Below are 18101 nucleotides of genomic sequence, written 5' to 3' on the forward strand. Positions count from 1 at the left end.
GCGGTCCATTCCTGCAGTTAGTACCAATGTACCTGGCAAACACTTCACCATTCTGATTCTTAAACAGTTTATAGTTTGCATCAAAGGATTCATCAATGACAATGGGGTTAGCACAAGTGAAGCCAGATAGATTGTATGGATCCACTGAAGGTTCCTTTGCAGCAACCCATGTGGTTTTGGGGTACTGTTCAAGTTTCCAGTAAGAGCCATCAGCATTCATTTTCCTTTCGAACCCAACACCCTCCTTCCTAGGGTTTCGGTTCAGGATATGCCTTTTGAGAACATCACATAATGTCTGATGCCCTTTGAGACTTTTGAACATTCCTGTTTCAAGCAATGTCTTCAAGCTAGCATTCTCATCAGCAATAGCAGTGGTATCCTCAGTAGAGGGGTTAGTTCCCACATCAACAGTTGAAGATATTGCAAGAGTAGCAGCAGTAGAACATTCAGCAACAGAAGTAGCATTTTCACGCTCAATGCATTTAAGACATGGTGGTTCAAATCCTTCCTGAGCGGAACTGATCTGTTTGGCGCGAAGTGACTCATTTTCTTTTTGAAGATCTTCATGAGCCGCTCTCAATTTCTCAAGATCTTGCTTCCTTTGAAGATAATCATAGGAAAGCTTTTCATGAGTTGTTGAGAGCGTTTCATGACGACTTTCAAGTTCCTCATACTTAACGTGAAGATTTTTTATGTCTTCAATTAAGGACTCAGATCGAGTCATTTCAGCGCCTAACAGATCATCGCTTTTGTCTAACAGTTTTTGAATATGTTCCATGGCTTTCTGTTGTTCAGTTGCAATTTTAGCAAGTGTTTTGTAGCTGGGTTTTGAACCACAATCAGAGTCATCGTCACTAGATGTTCGATAGTGAGTAGTGCGTGAGTTTACCTTGGCAATGCGTGCCATGAAGCAGTAGGTAGGAGCAGAGTAGTCCTTGTCATTTGCATCGGTGTCGGTGGTGAAGTCATTGTCTTCAGTGTTGAAGATGGACTTGGCAACGTATGCTGTAGCTAGACTTGCAACGCCAGAATCGGACTCCTCCTCAGACTCCACCTCCGCCTCCTCAGAAGCGGACTCCTCCTCTGAATCTATTTCCTTGCCAACAAACGCACGTGCCTTGCCAGATGAACTCTTCTTGTGTGATGAAGACTTTGAGGAAGACTTGGAAGAAGACTTTGAGTATTTCTTCTTCTTCTTGTCGTCAGAGTCATATTCCTTGCTCTTCTTCTTCTTTCTGTTCTCATTGTCCCACTGCAGACACTCAGAGATGTAGTGGCCAGGTTTCTCTTCTTGTAGTCATGATCAGAAGCTTCATCATTCCTTGAGCTTGATCGTGAGGACTTTCTGAAGCCTTTCTTCTTGGTGAATTTTTGGAACTTCTTCACAAGCATAGCAAGTTCCTTTCCAATGTCTTCAGGATCATCAGAACTGCTGTCAGATTCTTCTTCAAATGAGGAGACAGCTTTTGCCTTCAAGGCACGAGTTCGCCCATAGTTTGGACCGTAGATATCTCTTTTCTCAGAAAGCTGAAACTCATGTGTGTTGAGCCTCTCAAGTATGTCGGATGGATCGAGTGTCTTGAAATCAGGGCGTTCTTGAATCATCAGGGCTAGGGTGTCAAACGAGCTATCAAGTGATGTCAGGAGTGTCTTGACGACTTCATGCTTGGTGATCTCAGTAGTGCCGAGAGCTTGAAGCTCATTTGTGATGTCAGTGAGTCGATCAAACGTGAGCTGAACATTCTCATTGTTGTTTCTCTTGAAGCGGTTGAAGAGGTTGCGAAGGACACTGATTCTTTGATCTCTCTGGGTTGAGACGCCTTCGTTGACCTTGGAGAGCCGGTCCCAGACTAGCTTGGAATCCAGTTGAACTTCTTGACATCAGCAGCGGTGACACCTCCACCAGCCTTGGGGACGCCATTCTTGACGACATACCAAAGGTCGACATCAATGGCTTCCAGATGCATGCGCATCTTATTCTTCCAGTAGGGATAATCAGTTCCATTGAAGACTGGGCACGCAGCCGAGACTTTGATTATCCCTGCAGTCGACATAGCTAAAATTCCAGGTGGTTAAACCGAATCACACAGAACAAGGGAGTACCTTGCTCTGATACCAATTGAAAGTGCTAGTGATCGACTAGAGGGGGGGGGGGGTGAATAGGCTTTTTATGTAAGTCTTCAAAGCATGGAAGTTTCAAAGACAAACGATAGAAATAAACCTATTACCATGCAGCGGAAGGTAGACTACACTAAGCAAGCCATAGTCAAGTATTCAATGAAATGAAAGCACAAAGAGTAATAGCAACTAGGCAGTATAGATCAGGATGGAAGATAGTATGAAGCCAATCAGAACAAGCAGTCACACAGTGAAGACAAATAGATAATGCTAACAGGCAATGACTTCACAAGGACCAATATGCAAATAAAGAGATGGGAAGGATAGAACCAGTGGCTCGTTGAAGACAATGATTTGTTGGACCAGTTCCAGTTGCTGTGACAACTGTACGTCTGGTTAGGGTGGTTGAGATTCAACTCAGAAGACCGCGTCTTCACCTTATTCCCCTTGAGCTAAGGACACCCAGTCCTCGCCCAATTACTCTGGTAAGTCTTCAAGGTAGACTTCCAAACCTTCACAAACTTCGTTCACCGGCGATCCACAATGACTCTTGGATGCTCAGAACGCGACACATAACCGGCTGGAGGATTCACAGTCCTCAAGTGTAATAAGTCTTCATATCACACAAACAAGAAGACTTCAGTGATGCCTAACACTCTTTGGCTCTGGGTGTATAGGGCTTTGTCCTCGCAAGGATTTCTCTCTCAAAGGCTTCGAGGTGGGTTGCTCTCAAACGACAAAAGCCGTGCACTAACTCTGAGCAGCCAACCAATTTATGGTGTAGGGGGTGGGCTATTTATAGCCACTAGGCAACCCGACCTAATTTGTCCGAAATGACCCTGGGTCACTAAGGAACTGACACGTGTTCCAACGGTCAGATTTTAAACACACACGACAACTTTACTTGAGATACAAGCAAAGCTGACTTATCCAGCTCTGGATAAGATTTGCTCTCATTGTCTTCACTCGAAGACATAGGATTTTTGTTAAGAATCACTTCAGTCATTCTGACTGGTTCACTTGGACCCCACTTAACAGTACGGTGGTTCCTATGACTCAACAAAGAAGAAAAAGAACGACGAAACAACTAAGTCTTCGCGCTCCACAGTCTTCACACAATTTCTTCCCTTGTCATAGTCTTCAATGTGAATGTCTTCACATACCACCTTTGACTTCAATGTCTTCATACATTTTTAGGTGTCATCTCCGGTAGGAAAACCGAATCAATGAGGGACTTCTACCTTTGTTATCCTGCAATTCTCACAAACACATTAGTCCCTCAACCAGGTTTGTCGTCAATAGTCCAAAACCAACTAGGGATGGCACTAGATGCACTTACAATATAAAATAGACTCGGGGCCATAGGTTTCACTAGTGGCTTCTCTCATGATAGCATGTATTACGGTGGGTGAACAAATTACTGACGAGCAATGATAGAAAAGTGCATAGTTATGAGAATATCTAGGAATGATTATGAACATAGGCATCACGTCCGTGTTACTAGACCGAAACGATTCTGCATCTACTACTATTACTCCACACATCGACCGCTATCCAGCATGCATCTAGAGTATTAAGTTCATAAGAACAGAGTAATGCTTTAGGCAAGATGACATGATGTAGAGGGATAAACTCAAGCAATATGATATAAACCACATCTTTTTATCCTCGATGGCAACAATACTATACGTGCCTTGCTGCCCCTACTGTCACTGGGAAAGGACACCGCAAGATTGAACCCAAAGGTAAGCACTTCTCCCATTGCAAGAAAGATCAATCTAGTATGCCAAACTAAACTGATAATTCGAAGAGACTTGCAAAGATATCAAATCATGCATATAAGAATTCAGAGAAGAACCAAATATTGTTCATAGATAAACTTGATCATAAATCCACAATTCATCGGATCTCGGCAAACACACCGCAAAGGAATATTACATCGAATAGATCTCCAAGAATATCGAGGAGAACTTTGTATTGAGAACCAAAGAGAGAGAAGGAGCCATCTAGCTAATATCTATGGACCCGAAGGTCTGTGGTAAACTACTCACACATCATCGGAGAGGCTATGGTGTTGATGTAGAAGCCCTCCGTGATCGATTCCCCCTCCAGTAGATCGCCGGAAAAGGTCCCCATATGGGATCTCACGAGTACAGAAGGTTGCGGCGGTGGAAAAGTGGTTTAGTGGCTCCTCTGGATGTTTTTACGGTATAAGAGTATATATAGGCAAAAGAAGTACGTCGGTGGAGCTCTGTGGGGCCCATGAGGGTGGGGGCGCGCCTACCCCCCCTGGGCGCACCCCCTGCCTCGTGGAAGCTTCACGGACTTCCAGACTTGTACTCCTAGTCTCATGGGCTGCGTTTGTTCCAATAAAGATCCTCGCGAAGGTTTCGTTCTGTTTGATATTCCTTTTCTGCGAAACACTAAAATAGGCAAAAACAGAAACTGGCACTGGGCCTCCGGTTAATAGGTTAGTCCCAAAAATAATATAAAAGTGCATATTAAAGCCAATTAAACATCCAAAATAGATAATATAATAGCATGGAACATTCAAAAATTATAGATACGTTGGAGACGTATCAGCATCCCCAAGCTTAATTCCTGCTCGTCCTCGAGTAGGTAAATGATAAAAATAGAATTTTTGATGTGGAATGCTTCCTAACATAATTTTCAATGTAATTTTCTTTATTGTGGCATGAATATTCAGATCCAAAAGATTCAATACAAAAGTTTAATATTGACATAAAAATAATAATACTTCAAGCATACTAACCAAGCAATTATGTCTTCTCAAAATAACATAGCCAAAGAAAGTTCATCCCTGCAAAATCATATAGTTTGGTCATGCTTCATTTTTGTCACACAAAATGCTCTCATCATGCACAACCCCGATGACAAGCCAAGCAATTGTTTCATACTTTAGTATTCTCAAACTTTTTCAACTTTCGCGCAATACATGAGCGCGAGCCATGGACATAGCACTGTAGGTGGAATAGAATATGATGATGGAGGTTGTGTGGAGAATACAAAAAGGAGAAAGTCTCACATCAACGCGGCTAATCAACGGGCTATGAAGATGCCCATCAATTGATGTCAATGCGAGGAGTAGGGATTGCCATGCAACGGATGCACTAGAGCTATAAATGTATGAAAGCTCAACAAAAGAAACTAAGTGGGTGTGCATCCAGCTTGCTTGCTCACGAAGACCTAGGGCATTTTGAGGAAGTCCATTGTTGGAATATACAAGCCAAGTTCTACAATGAAAATTCCCACTAGTATATGAAAGTTACAAAATAAGAGACTCTCTATAATGAAGATCATGGTGCTACTTTGAAACACAAGTGTGGAAAAAAGGATAGTAACATTGCCCCTTCTCTCTTTTTCTCTCATTTTTTGGTCTTTCTTTTTTTGGCCTTTGTCTCTTTTTTTATTTCCTCACACGGGACAATGCTCTAATAATGATGATCATCACACTTATATTTATTTACAACTCAAAAATTACAACTCGATACTAGAACAAAATATGACTCTATATGAATGCCTCCGGCGGTGTACCGGGATGTGCAATGATTCAAGAGTGACATGTATAAAAATTATGAGCGGTAGCTTTGCCACAAATACGATGTCAACTACATGATCATGCAAGGCAATATGACAATGATGAAGCGTGTCATAATAAATGGAACGGTGGAAAGTTGCATGGCAATATACCTCGGAATGTCTACTGAAATGCCATAATAGGTAGGTATGGTGGCTGTTTTCAGGAAGATATAAGGAGGCTTATGTGTGATAGAGCGTATCATATCACGGGGTTTGGATGCACTGGGGAAGTTTGCACCAACTGTCGAGGTGAGAAAGGGCAATCACGGTACTGAAGAGGCTAGCAATGATGGAAGAGTGAGAGTGCGTATAATCCATGAACTCAACATTAGTCATAAAAAACTCACATACTTATTGCAAAAATCTACAAGTCATCAAAAACCAAACACTACGCGCATGCTCCAAGTGGGATAGATTGGTAGGAAAAGACCATCGCTCATCCCCAACTGCCACTCATAAGGAGGACAATCAAAGAAACACCTCATGCTTCAAATTTGTTACACAATGGTTACCATACGTGCATGCTACGGGACTTGCAAACCTCAACATAAGTATTTCTCAAATTCACAAATACTCAACTAGCATGACTCTAATATCACCATCTTCATATCTCAAAACAATCATCAAGTATCAAACTTCTCATAGTATTCAATGCACTTTATATGAAAGTTTTTATCATACCCATCTTGGATGCCTATCATACTAGGACTAATTTCATAACCAAAGCAAATTACCATGTTGTTCTAAAAAACTCTCAAAATAATATAAGTGAAGCATGAGAGATCAATAATTTCTATAAAATAAAACCACCACCGTACTCTAAAAAGATATAAGTGAAGCACTAGATTAAAATTATGTAGCTCAAAAGATATAAGTGAAGCACATAGAGTATTCTAATAAATTCCGATTCATGTGTGTCTCTCCCGAAAGCTGTGTACAGCAAGGATGATTGTGGTAAACTAAAAAGCAAAGACTCAAATCATACAAGACGCTCCAAGAAAAACGCATATCATATGATGAATAAAAATATAGCCTCAAGTAAAGTTACCGATACATGAAGACGAAAGAGGGGATGCCTTCCGGGGCATCCCCAAGTTTAGGCTTTTGGTTGTCCTTGAATTTTACCTTGGGGTGCCTTGGGAATCCCCAAGCTTAGGCTTTTGGTTGTCCTTGAATTTTACCTTGGGGTGCCTTGGGAATCCCCAAGCTTAGTCTCTTGCCACTCCTTGTTCCAAAATCCATCAAATCTTTACCCAAAAACTTGAAAACTTCACAACACAAAACTCAACAGAAAATCTCATGAGCTCCGTTAGTATAAGAAAACAAACCACCACTTTAAGGTATTGTAATGAACTCATTCTTTATTCATATTGGTGTTAAACCTACTGTATTCCAACTTCTCTATGATTCATACCCCCCGATACTAGCCATAGATTTATCAAAATAAGCAAACAACACACGAAAAACAGAATCTGTCAAAAACAGAACAGTCTGAAGCAATCTAGAGGTTTTGAATACTTCTATAACTCCAAAAATTCTAAAAAATTAGGACGATCTAAATAATTTGTATATTGATCTACTGCAGTTGGAATTGGTATTTTATCACTCTGTGGCACTGTTCAAAAAATCTTCCAATTCAACGATTAATCTTCCAATTTATCGCTACTCGGGGGTGACCGATAAGATTATGTCTTATCTTCACCGTTTATCTTTTGGGCCGATTTATCACTTTGACAAGCAATTTATCGGGAATCTACTGATAAATTAGACCTATTTATAAAACTATGTTTGCAAAAACTATGTTCATTTGTGTTTTGTGGGCCTTGTTACGAAATATGTAATGTTGTCCTATTATGTTTGTCATTATACGAGTGTTCAAAGGCTAGGAATCAAGGTAACACTTATGTTCAATATTGTCTTAGAGTTGAATATAGCATATTTTAATATTGGGAACCTGGGATTTACAAACAATATATCTGATTAATAGTCGACCGATAAAATCAATTAATCAACCGATTTCCGATTAATCTCTAATCCCCAGCTGACCGAGACGCTAACAATAAGGGCTAGACGCTGCACTGTATAGTGTGGCGCGTAGCTCTCAGGCGCTGCACTAATGATTGCACTACAAAATGAAGCAACCACTAGTGCAATGACTAGAAGCTAGGCGCCACACTATACACAGTGTGGCGCCTAGCTCTGAGGCGCTGCATCCTGACTTAATAATTTTTGGATCACACGGGTGCGACGCCAGCCAGGCATGTAACGCCTATCTGTGAGGTGTTGCACAGTGTAGTGTGACGCCTTCGTATCAGGCGTCATACAAAAAGATCAGGCGCGTGAAATAAATAATTCACGGGTAATTTATTCTGTGATTTGATTTCATCCATAGATCAAATTTATCAATTTTGCCGAATTTTGCCCTCTTCATCGTGGGCAACCGAAAGAAGAATGGCCGGGAAGAAAAAGTTAATAAACGGTCCGTCGTGCGTGCCCACCACGAAATGGATGATCGGCCCCCCTCCTCGTTGCTCGTACCCAGGCATGACTAGACGCGGCCTACGAACAGTGGCATGAACCTACCTATCGATCAATAAAAAAGAGATAAACCTATATAGCAGCCAGCCTATGTGTATGTTCCAGGCTTTCAGCTACCGTGACAGCTTACATGAGTACTGATCAAGCGACGTGACAATGTAGGCAGATGCGGCATGATCTAGACCGGTTATCTTTGGTTTTTATGGTAACATAAAGTAACGTGATTTGGTTTTTATGGTAACATAAAGTAATGTGATCTTTTCCCACATGCTTTACAGAAAGGTTTGCGTTTCTACTTATGTCTCTCTCACTTTGTACTCCCTTCGTTTTTAAATATTTGTCTTTTTAGAGATTTCAACAAATGACTACATACAGAGCAAAATGAGTGAATCTACACTCTAAAATATGCCTATATACATTCATATGTGATAGTCCATTTAAAATCTTTAAAAAGACAAATATTTGAAAACGGAGGAACTAGTTATCAGTGGCACTGACGAGTGCATAACCTAACATCGGGTGGATAATTGTAGACGGTGGTGAGATTAATCAAGCTGCGCGAATAAAAGGATATTGATTCAAAATTTGATAAAAGAAAAGAAATATATAAAAAAAATTATATGATGTTCAAAAATATTCCACATTGTTAACAATCTTATTCCTAGTATCTTTAATAAAACCATGCATACTCCGTCACCACCGTGTGAAATCACAAACATGCCATCAATTAAACTTTTTTTCTAACAAAAGATGAATTTTATTAACTCAATATCATTAACACGCCCGGTCTCTCCATAGCTAGAATGCACGCACCAAACACCAAAACGCACACAAAATCACACCGGCGACTAGCAAAGTCAATAAGACGAAAACTATGACTTGGTGGAGTAAAACGATAAAAGAAAAAAAATTCCGAAATGATCAAAACAACAATCAATAATCAGATTATTATGTAAAGCTTCTACGACATCTGTACATACTAGTGTGTTCCGATCGCTAACTACTTACCTGATTTTAGCTAACTGCCACCAAAATAAACTAGTTCGTAAAACTTTTTGTAGAACCTATACGTAGGAATAGCATTGCTCACAATTTAACAATTTGAAAATGACTGGTCATCTCTATTTTTTTTCGTTGTTGCAACCACAACCCTACTAGGAGATGGGCTCGACCACCACCACGTCTCACGCTTCGCCCCCGGCCCCCTAGCGCTGCCGCCCCCTCCCCCCGCCTTGCTTCCGCCGGTGTCGCTGCTGCATCCTCTCGCTGCTGCGGACGCCCTGGCCGTCTCCCCTCCCCTCGCCTCCACTCCCACCAAACCTCGATACACTCAGCTCGTACAAGCTGCCTTGCGCCTCTTCCTGGGTGTTGGGGACTCTGACAGGATCGTCTCTCTGTGTTGGGATCTACGGTAGGGTGCGTCGACTGCAAATTAAAATTTCCTACGCGCAGAACAACCAAGAACATGCTACGGGAGATGGATCACAGTTCGTTACCACTAGACGCGCAGTGCCGTGCAGCGGAAGAAGAGTTGGGGCAGCGCGTCCGCATGGATCGTCTCCTCTTCGTCCGATCTCCCTCGTACAACCGGTGGTTGGTTCCCACATACAGGTTCGCCGGAGCGGCGCAAGTGCACCGCCTCTAACGGTATCCGCGCGTGCAGGAGGAACGTCGTGCGGCGGACTGCTAGGTCCGATCACACAACCGGCAGCGAGTGGAGGTGTCTATTCGCAACACATGCAAACCCTAGTGATAGCGCTGAAGCGATCAACCGCATGAGTGTGCGGCACCTCCACTATATATAGGCGTCCGTCGCGGGCTCAACACTTGGGCCTCACACGGACCCTAAAGCCCATAAGTCTACTCGGCCACAATCCGAATACAGTTCGGATCACATCCGATCAGTGTCCTCAGATCCGACCTCGTAGGTTCCTTCCCTTAAGCGTGCGACCCCTTAGATTCAAGTCGGCTTGGTCGTAGTTCGGATCACCTTCGAACTGGACAGTTGGTAGCGGCCTCTAGAAGGCATGCCGAACACCAAGCAGACAATGAAGCTGGTTAGCGAACATGTACATCACACTTCCATTCCTTTTGCCACACGATATATGTTGTCGAGCTCAAGGCGAGTCTGTCATCCTTGTGCTAGCCCGACCTCTTTCTCGTTCCAGTGATGCCGACCACAAACCGGATTATCTCATAATCCTTGTCGCATGGCCATGCTTATCCTGGCCGGATCACACGAGGGGCCCAGAGTATATCTCTCCTGGTCGGAGGGGCAAATCCCATCTTGCTCGACCATGTCTCGCAGCATGGTTCTGGACAAACCCAAAACCTACCTTTATAACTACCCAGTCACGGAGTAGCGTTTGGTCGGCCCAAAGCAAGTCTGTCAACATCCCGAGTACATGCGTCAGCTCAGGTCTTAGGACATAGAACATATGTTGTACTAAAGACTCACAGATGACATAACGCTGCGTCTCATAGTTGGGTCTGTCCGACTTGGACCTTATCTCGACTCGGATCCGACTACGTTGAATCCGACCAGATGCTTCCAAGTCCATATTATCCGGTTAGCATCCAATGCTCCATGGCTAGTGAGACCAAGCCATCGACCGTGTCATATGCTAGTCTAGTTGGCTGCGCGTTCACACAGCCCTTTCGACTATGGGCCTTTTAGGACAGTCATCATACAATGCATAGTCCCACAAACAAGTCACGTACTTGCCGATACACATCATTGATAATATCCAAGGACTATCTTTATTCATAAACACATAGGAAATATCATCACACATGATTGCCTCTAGGGCATATCTCCAACACTCTGGACTGCTGCCCCGACACCCTCGCCTCGCCGAGATCTTGCGGCATCTGCCTTTGCATCTCCTCCAACAAGCTCTGGTTCGATGACCTGCTCGCAGGCTCTCTCTTGCAGGCTTTCCTCAGTGGAAACGCTCTCTTGTCCAATGTCCGCCTTCTCCATAATCAAACCTTTCTCTTCTTAGTTTCTGACGAATCCATTGCTGCTCGGCTGTTGCGTCTCCTTCCTATCCACCGGCGGCTCTTCTCTTTCCACTTTTCGCTACCCTCGTCAGTGCCTTGCTTTCCGACGGCTGACGGCCTGGTCAGCTCTTGCAAACCACTGTCCAACCCGCTTCTCCTGCATCACAGCGCTGGCCTCAAGTTTGCTAATGCCGCCTGGGCCAGACTAAAGTCTTTCATCTCTGTGCCGGACGCGGGAGCTACTCCGGCCTATCGATTGATCGTCTTCGTGCTCCAGTTTCCGCTGCCGGTCTCGGCACAACTCTGTGATCTCATCCTCGGCTGCTTATTTGGGGATGATCCCGCGCACTTCCTCTCCATGGCCACTGCTGACGACGAGTTCGAGTGTCTCGTCGCCAACCGTGAGGTCGCTGACCTTGCTGTCTCCTTCGGCGACCTGCGGCGGCCGGGTATCGACATCCGCTTCTCCATCCCATCGCCAGCACCGGCAGCCTGTCGGCCCACTGTTGGGCCCTTGCCTGCTGGGGTTAGCCATCCTCAGCCTGGAGCCAAGTCAGGTTTGTCTCGATCTTCAGTTAAGTTTACTCAATTACGCCATGGGTCTAAGTTTCGATCCTTCCTCCGCATCAAGTTCAAACTAGACTTAGTTCCTCTCCCAGCTTCACTACCCGATCCTCAAAGACACTCTCTTCTTTGGATTAGCTTCTTTTCAGTAGTAGCAAAGTGAGGGAGTCCTGGATTAGGGGGTCTCCGGATAGCCGGACTATATCCTTTGCCCGGACTGTTGGACTATGAAGATATAAGATTGAAGACTTTGTCCCGTGTCCGGATGGGACTCTACTTGGTGTGGAAGGAAAGCTAGGCAATACGGATATGCATATCTCCTCCTTTGTAACCGACCTTGTGTAACCCTAACCTCCTCCGGTGTCTATATAAACCGGAGGGTTTTAGTCCATAGGACAACATACAATCATACCATAGGCTAGCTTCTAGGGTTTAGCCTCTCCGATCTCGTGGTAGATCTACTCTTGTACTACTCATATTATCAAGAATAATCAAGTAGGACGTAGGGTTTTACCTCCATCAAGAAGGCCTGAATCTGGGTAAAACATCATGTCCCCTGCCTCCTGTTACCATCCGCCTTAGATGCACAGTTCGGGACCCCCTACCCGAGATCCACCGGTTTTGACACCGACATTGGTGCTTTCTTTGAGAATTCCTCTGTGTCGTCGCCGTTAGGCTCGATGGCTCCTTCGATCATCGATAGCGATGCAGTCCAAGGTGAGACTTTTCTCCCCGGACAGATCTTTGTATTCGGCAGCTTCGCACTGCGGTCCAACTCGCTTGGCCATCTAGAGCAGATCGAGAGTTACGCCCCTGGCCACCAGGTCAGGTTTGGAAGCTTAAACTACACGGCCGACATTCGCGGAGACTCGATCTTCGAAGGATTCGAGCCTCTGCCAAGAGCGCCGCACGGTCACGATGAGCATGATTTAGCTCTACCATCGGACAGTGTTCAGGCAACCGCTCCGACCCTCAATTCGGAGCCAATTGCGCCATCCATGGACGGGTGGATAGACCCCGCCACGGAGGCCGCACGCTCATCGGCGATCGAGACGAATATCAACCTTACCCTTCACGAGAGCCGTGACATCGAACTGCCGGATTCTTCCCCGGCCACGGACTCCGAACCGCCTGCGCCCGTGCCTATCGGATCCAACTGGGCGCCGATCATGGAGTTCACCTCCGCGGATATCTTTCAGCACTCGCCCTTCGACGACATACTGAGCTCATTAAGGTCTCTCTCCCTGCCAGGAGAGTCCTGGCCGAACTATGTCCAGCAGGATTGGGATGCGGATGACGAAGAAATTCGCCGCCCACCCACCACCCACTTAGTAGCCACTGTCGATGATTTGACCGACATGCTCGACTTCGACTCCGAAGACATCGACGGTACGGACGACGATGCAAGAGATGAATAGGAACCACTGCCCACAGGGCACTGGACGCCCACTTCATCATATGATGTATACATAGTGGACACACCGAAAGAAAACAACGACGAAGAGCGGAAGGACGCAGCGAAGGGTTGTTCCCTCGAGAAGCAGTCAAAGCGGCGGCGTAAGCGCCGCTCCAAATCCCGCCTCGGCAGAAACAGCAATCATATAGACCCAGCGTTAGAGCAGGGTGAACCATCGCCCGACCACGACAACACGGAGAATCAAACCGAACAACCCGACTCCGTCGAAGATAACAGTCCGGACGACATCACACCGGACAGGCGCCCGGAGCAACAGAATGCCCATCAAAGGCTTGTTGCCACTGCGAGGAGTTTGAAAAAGCAGAAGCAAAGGCTCAGGGCTGCACAAGACACACTCAGAATCAGATGGAGTGAAGTACTCAACACTGCAGCGAAGTACGGCGGTAATCGCCACACCAAGAGCTACCCGAAGCGAAAGTTGCTACCTGAATTCGATGAGGAGGCCTTAGATCCCCCGCAATTGAAAAACAAAATGTCCATCCGGTCGAACAGACGACCTCGTGGCCAACATAGAGCGGCAAACGACGCCGCACATAAGCCAGTACGCGATCCACGCGAGGGCTCGCATCAAAAGGACGGTGCAACCAGATCCATATACGGGCCACGCAAGCGCGCTCCAGTATGCAATGCAACACAAAAAAACATCCAAACATCACGGTACACCCAAATACAGGGGTGCCGCACACCCCCTATGTTTCACCGATGAGGTGCTGGACCATGAATTTCTAGAGGGATTCAAACCCGTAAACATAGAGGCGTACGACGGAACGATAGACCCTGGGGTCTGGATTGAGGACTACATCCTCCATATCCACATGGCTTGAGGAGATGATCACCACGCTATCAAGTACTTACCCCTCAAGCTCAAAGGGCCAGCTCGGCACTGGCTTAAAAGCCTCCCCGAAAACTCCATTGGAAGCTGGGAAGAGCTTGAAGACGCTTTTCGGGCAAATTTTCAAGGGACCTATGTCCGACCACCGGATGCAGACGATTTAAGTCATATAACTCAACAGCCCGGAGAGTCAGCCCGAAAGCTTTGGAACAGGTTCCTCACTAAAAAGAACCAAATAGTCGACTGTCCAGACGCCGAAGCCTTAGAAGCTTTCAAGCACAGCGTTCAAGACGAATGGCTCGCCAGACACCTCGACCAAGAAAAGCCGAGAACAATGGCAGCATTAACAAGCCTCATGACCCACTTTTGCGCGGGCGAGGATAGCTGGTTAGCCCGATGCGGAACCAGCGACCCAAGTATATCCGAAGTCAGGGACGAAAACGGGAAACCACGGCGCAGCAAAAACAAGCGCCGGAATAAAGAAGACAACCCGAAGAGCAAAGCGGTAAACGCCGGATTCAGAAGCTCTCGGCCAGGTCAGCAAAAGCTGCCCTCCAAAGGCAACAGAGACGAACTGTCCAGCCTAAACAAGATTCTGGATAAAATATGTCAGATCCATAGCACCCCCGATAAACCTGCAAACCATACCCATAGAGAATGTTGGGTCTTCAAGCAGTCCAGCAAGCTCAACGCCGAACACAAGGGGCAGGATACACCAAGCGAAGACGAGGACGAGCCTCGCAAGCAAAGCAGTGGGGAACAAAAGAAATTCCCACCAGAAGTTAAAACAATAAACGTGTTACACGTGACAAAGGGGACAAACAAAGCGGCACTCCTAGAGACACATGTCCCAGGGCCTATCACAGCGGAGTTCTGCCACTGGTCATCCCAACCGATCGCCTTCGACCATCGGGATCACTCGGCAAGTATCTGGCGTGCAGGATGGTCTGCCTTGGTGTTAGACCTGATAATTGACGGTTACCACTTCACACGAGTCCTGATGGACGGGGGCAGTAGTTTAAACCTGATATATCACGACACGGTCCACAAAATGGGGATAGACCCAACAAAAATTGGCCATAGCAATACTACCTTTAAAGGAGTAACGCCAGGCCCAGAATCCCATTGCACGGGCTCCCTACTACTCGAGGTTATATTCGGCTTCCCCGATAACTTCCGCAGTGAAAATTTAACCTTCCACATCGCTCCGTTCCAAAGTGGCTATCAAGCACTACTCGGATGTGAAGCTTTCGCTCGCTTTAACGCAATACCGCATTACGCTTCCCTCATGCTTAAAATGCCCAGTACATGTGGCATTATTAAAGTAAATGGAAATATTGAGCGCTCCTTGCGCGTGGAAGACCGCGCGACTGCCTTGGCAGCCGCACACTAAACGGCCTCACCAACTAAAGCATCTGACTGGTCGTTAGGACCACGGACACGGTTGGACGAGTCCAGTGCAACTATATGTAATTGATACAGGTTTGATGGCTATACCCCTATTACAATACAAGGGGCTCAACGCGCGCGCACAAGTGGCAATCAGGCTCAACTTTACTCATTTTGAACTATATATTGTTTATTTAGTATAACTTACCTTTTGCACGACAACTTTTCAACTAAGTTCCTCTCTTTTATAGATGACCATCGTGCTACACCCGTCTAGGATACGGGACAATAGAGACACAGGCGCAGACGTGCAGCAGGGACCCGTTCCAAGGATTCTTTTTAGATTAAGACCCTGCGTAAACCTTTTTTACTATCTCTTGTTGATACACATCCCCCGGATTCTCAGTACAATTGAGAAGGATGCTGACGTATTGGCATGTGGCCACGTCAGAATATTGCACTGCTTAAGCCCAGTTTCCACCATAAAGACCGAATACCTTAGGGAGTGTTCGGCCTCGCGAGTTTGGCCTTATATGCATCAGCTCTGAATCATGTCTTTTGGTCAAATGTTGGGTTTGCCCGACTCCTGTGTTTTGCTGCCTTATGTTCCGCTCTATCGGCTAAGGCGGCACCAGGAGAACTACTGCGATTGTGCCCTGGTTCATCCGGACGAGCACCTCAGTAGAGAAAGCCGAAAACTGACTGTCATGATATAGCGTGAGACTGGTCAACCACTCGATGACCTAGCGGAATCTTCGGGATTCCTCCGCTTTAACGAAGGGCCGTTTCCCGTCCAGGCATATACGCACCCCAAATTCGGATGAGTGCGGAGCCACCAGGGGCTATATAGTAGCCCCACTGTCAAACTCCTCTGGCTAAGTGAAAGTGTTAAAGCATTATAGTCTGGTTGCCTAGTTCGCCGCGCTACCACCTCCTTAATGGACCAAGACGTTGGATCAAGTGTGAACATGTGTCTTCTGCGAACACCCCCGCATTATACGCGTGGGGGCTAAAGCCGACGACTGCAATCTTTCAGGTTATATACATATATACATAAACGGCCACACAAGAGGCACCATAGTACTTTTGGGCAGAAGTATAAATACAGCCTTGATAAATTCAATAAAACATTGTTTTTACAATGGGAATACATGTCGCTCAAACATAATATTCTTCGAGCACTGAGCCTCTATCGAATGAGCGCCTTCAAGAACTTCTTCAAAGTAGTGCTCGCCAGCCACTCGGCCTATGGCCGAACCCTGTGCCGCAACAGTGGTGGCATCCATCTCCGCCCAGTATGTTTTGACACGGGCAAGGGCCATCCGCGAGCCTTGTATGCACGTAGACCTCTTTACAACATAGATGCGTGACACAGCGCCAAGGAATTGTTGCACTAAGCTAAAGTAGCTATTCGGCCTTGGCCCTCCTGGCCACAAATGATCCACAACGGACCTCATGGCCAGTCCGGATAATCTATGGAGCTCGGCCCAACCGGTCAATCGCTCATTCAGCAGCAGCGGACGGAGGGGAGCGTGAAACTGTGACCAGAACAGCTTCTCCACTTCAGGACCTTTCTGATCCTTGAAGTACTCGGCGGCATCAGCAGCGCTGGCAGCCAAATCCATGTACGCGTCCATAGAACTCCATAGTCGGTCCAAAAGATCATATTTCGGATCTCCGAACTTAGTCCGCAACAAGAAGGGCTTCCCAGACACGATATCTGCAGGTTGATTCAGCTCCTCCTTCGTTGCTCTAATTTTGGAGCGGGCTTCCTTGGCAGCCACCCGGGCCTTCTCCAGATCCGTCGCCTTCGCCTGGTTTTCCTCTTCAAGAAGCCGGTAACGGTCAGCAACATCTTTTAACTCCACGGCCATCTTGGCAATTTTTTCTTTGCTCTCGCAATGTGCGGCCTGTTCGGCCCTTAACTCTTCGGCCGCCTGTAAAGCGGCCGCATTGCTACTCTTTGCTTGCTCCTTGGCTCGGGCAAGCTCCGCCCGAAGGGTCTCCACGGTGGCCGCTCCATCTGCAATCACAAACATATTAAAGATATTGGCATCAGGCCGCTCTTATTATGTGACAATCGCCAGAAAAATCACTGACCTTGCGCCTCGTCAAGCCGCTTGTTGACAAGCACGATGTCGGCATCTGCAGCATCCAGCTGCCGCTTTAGTTCGGCATACCCATGAGTCCGGCTAGCCACCAGAGCCTCCACCACCTGCACATAAAGGCAGTCTGGTTATTACCTGGGACTATGATCCTTTGTTTGCCGCCGTTTTCGACGACAACCAGAGTCTCAGGGGCTACTATTACACAGGGCACATTTAAAAATGTGCGGTACTGTCAAAAATGTACATAATTTCACGTACCTCAAAACCCGTCAGTAGACTCATAAAAGCTTCATGCAACCCGCTTTTGGCGGACGTAATCCTTTCAATCACCGTACCCATCAAGGTGCAGTGCTCTTCTGAGATAGCCGCTTGCGCCAGCAGATCCCTCCGTATGTCCGACCGCACACCAGACGGTGCCGGACTCTTTTGATGACTCTCTTCGAGAGCCGGATGATGAGGACTTCGGGTGGCC

This window comes from Triticum urartu, chromosome 7 (assembly GCF_003073215.2).
Source record: "Triticum urartu cultivar G1812 chromosome 7, Tu2.1, whole genome shotgun sequence".
NCBI lineage: Eukaryota > Viridiplantae > Streptophyta > Magnoliopsida > Poales > Poaceae > Triticum > Triticum urartu.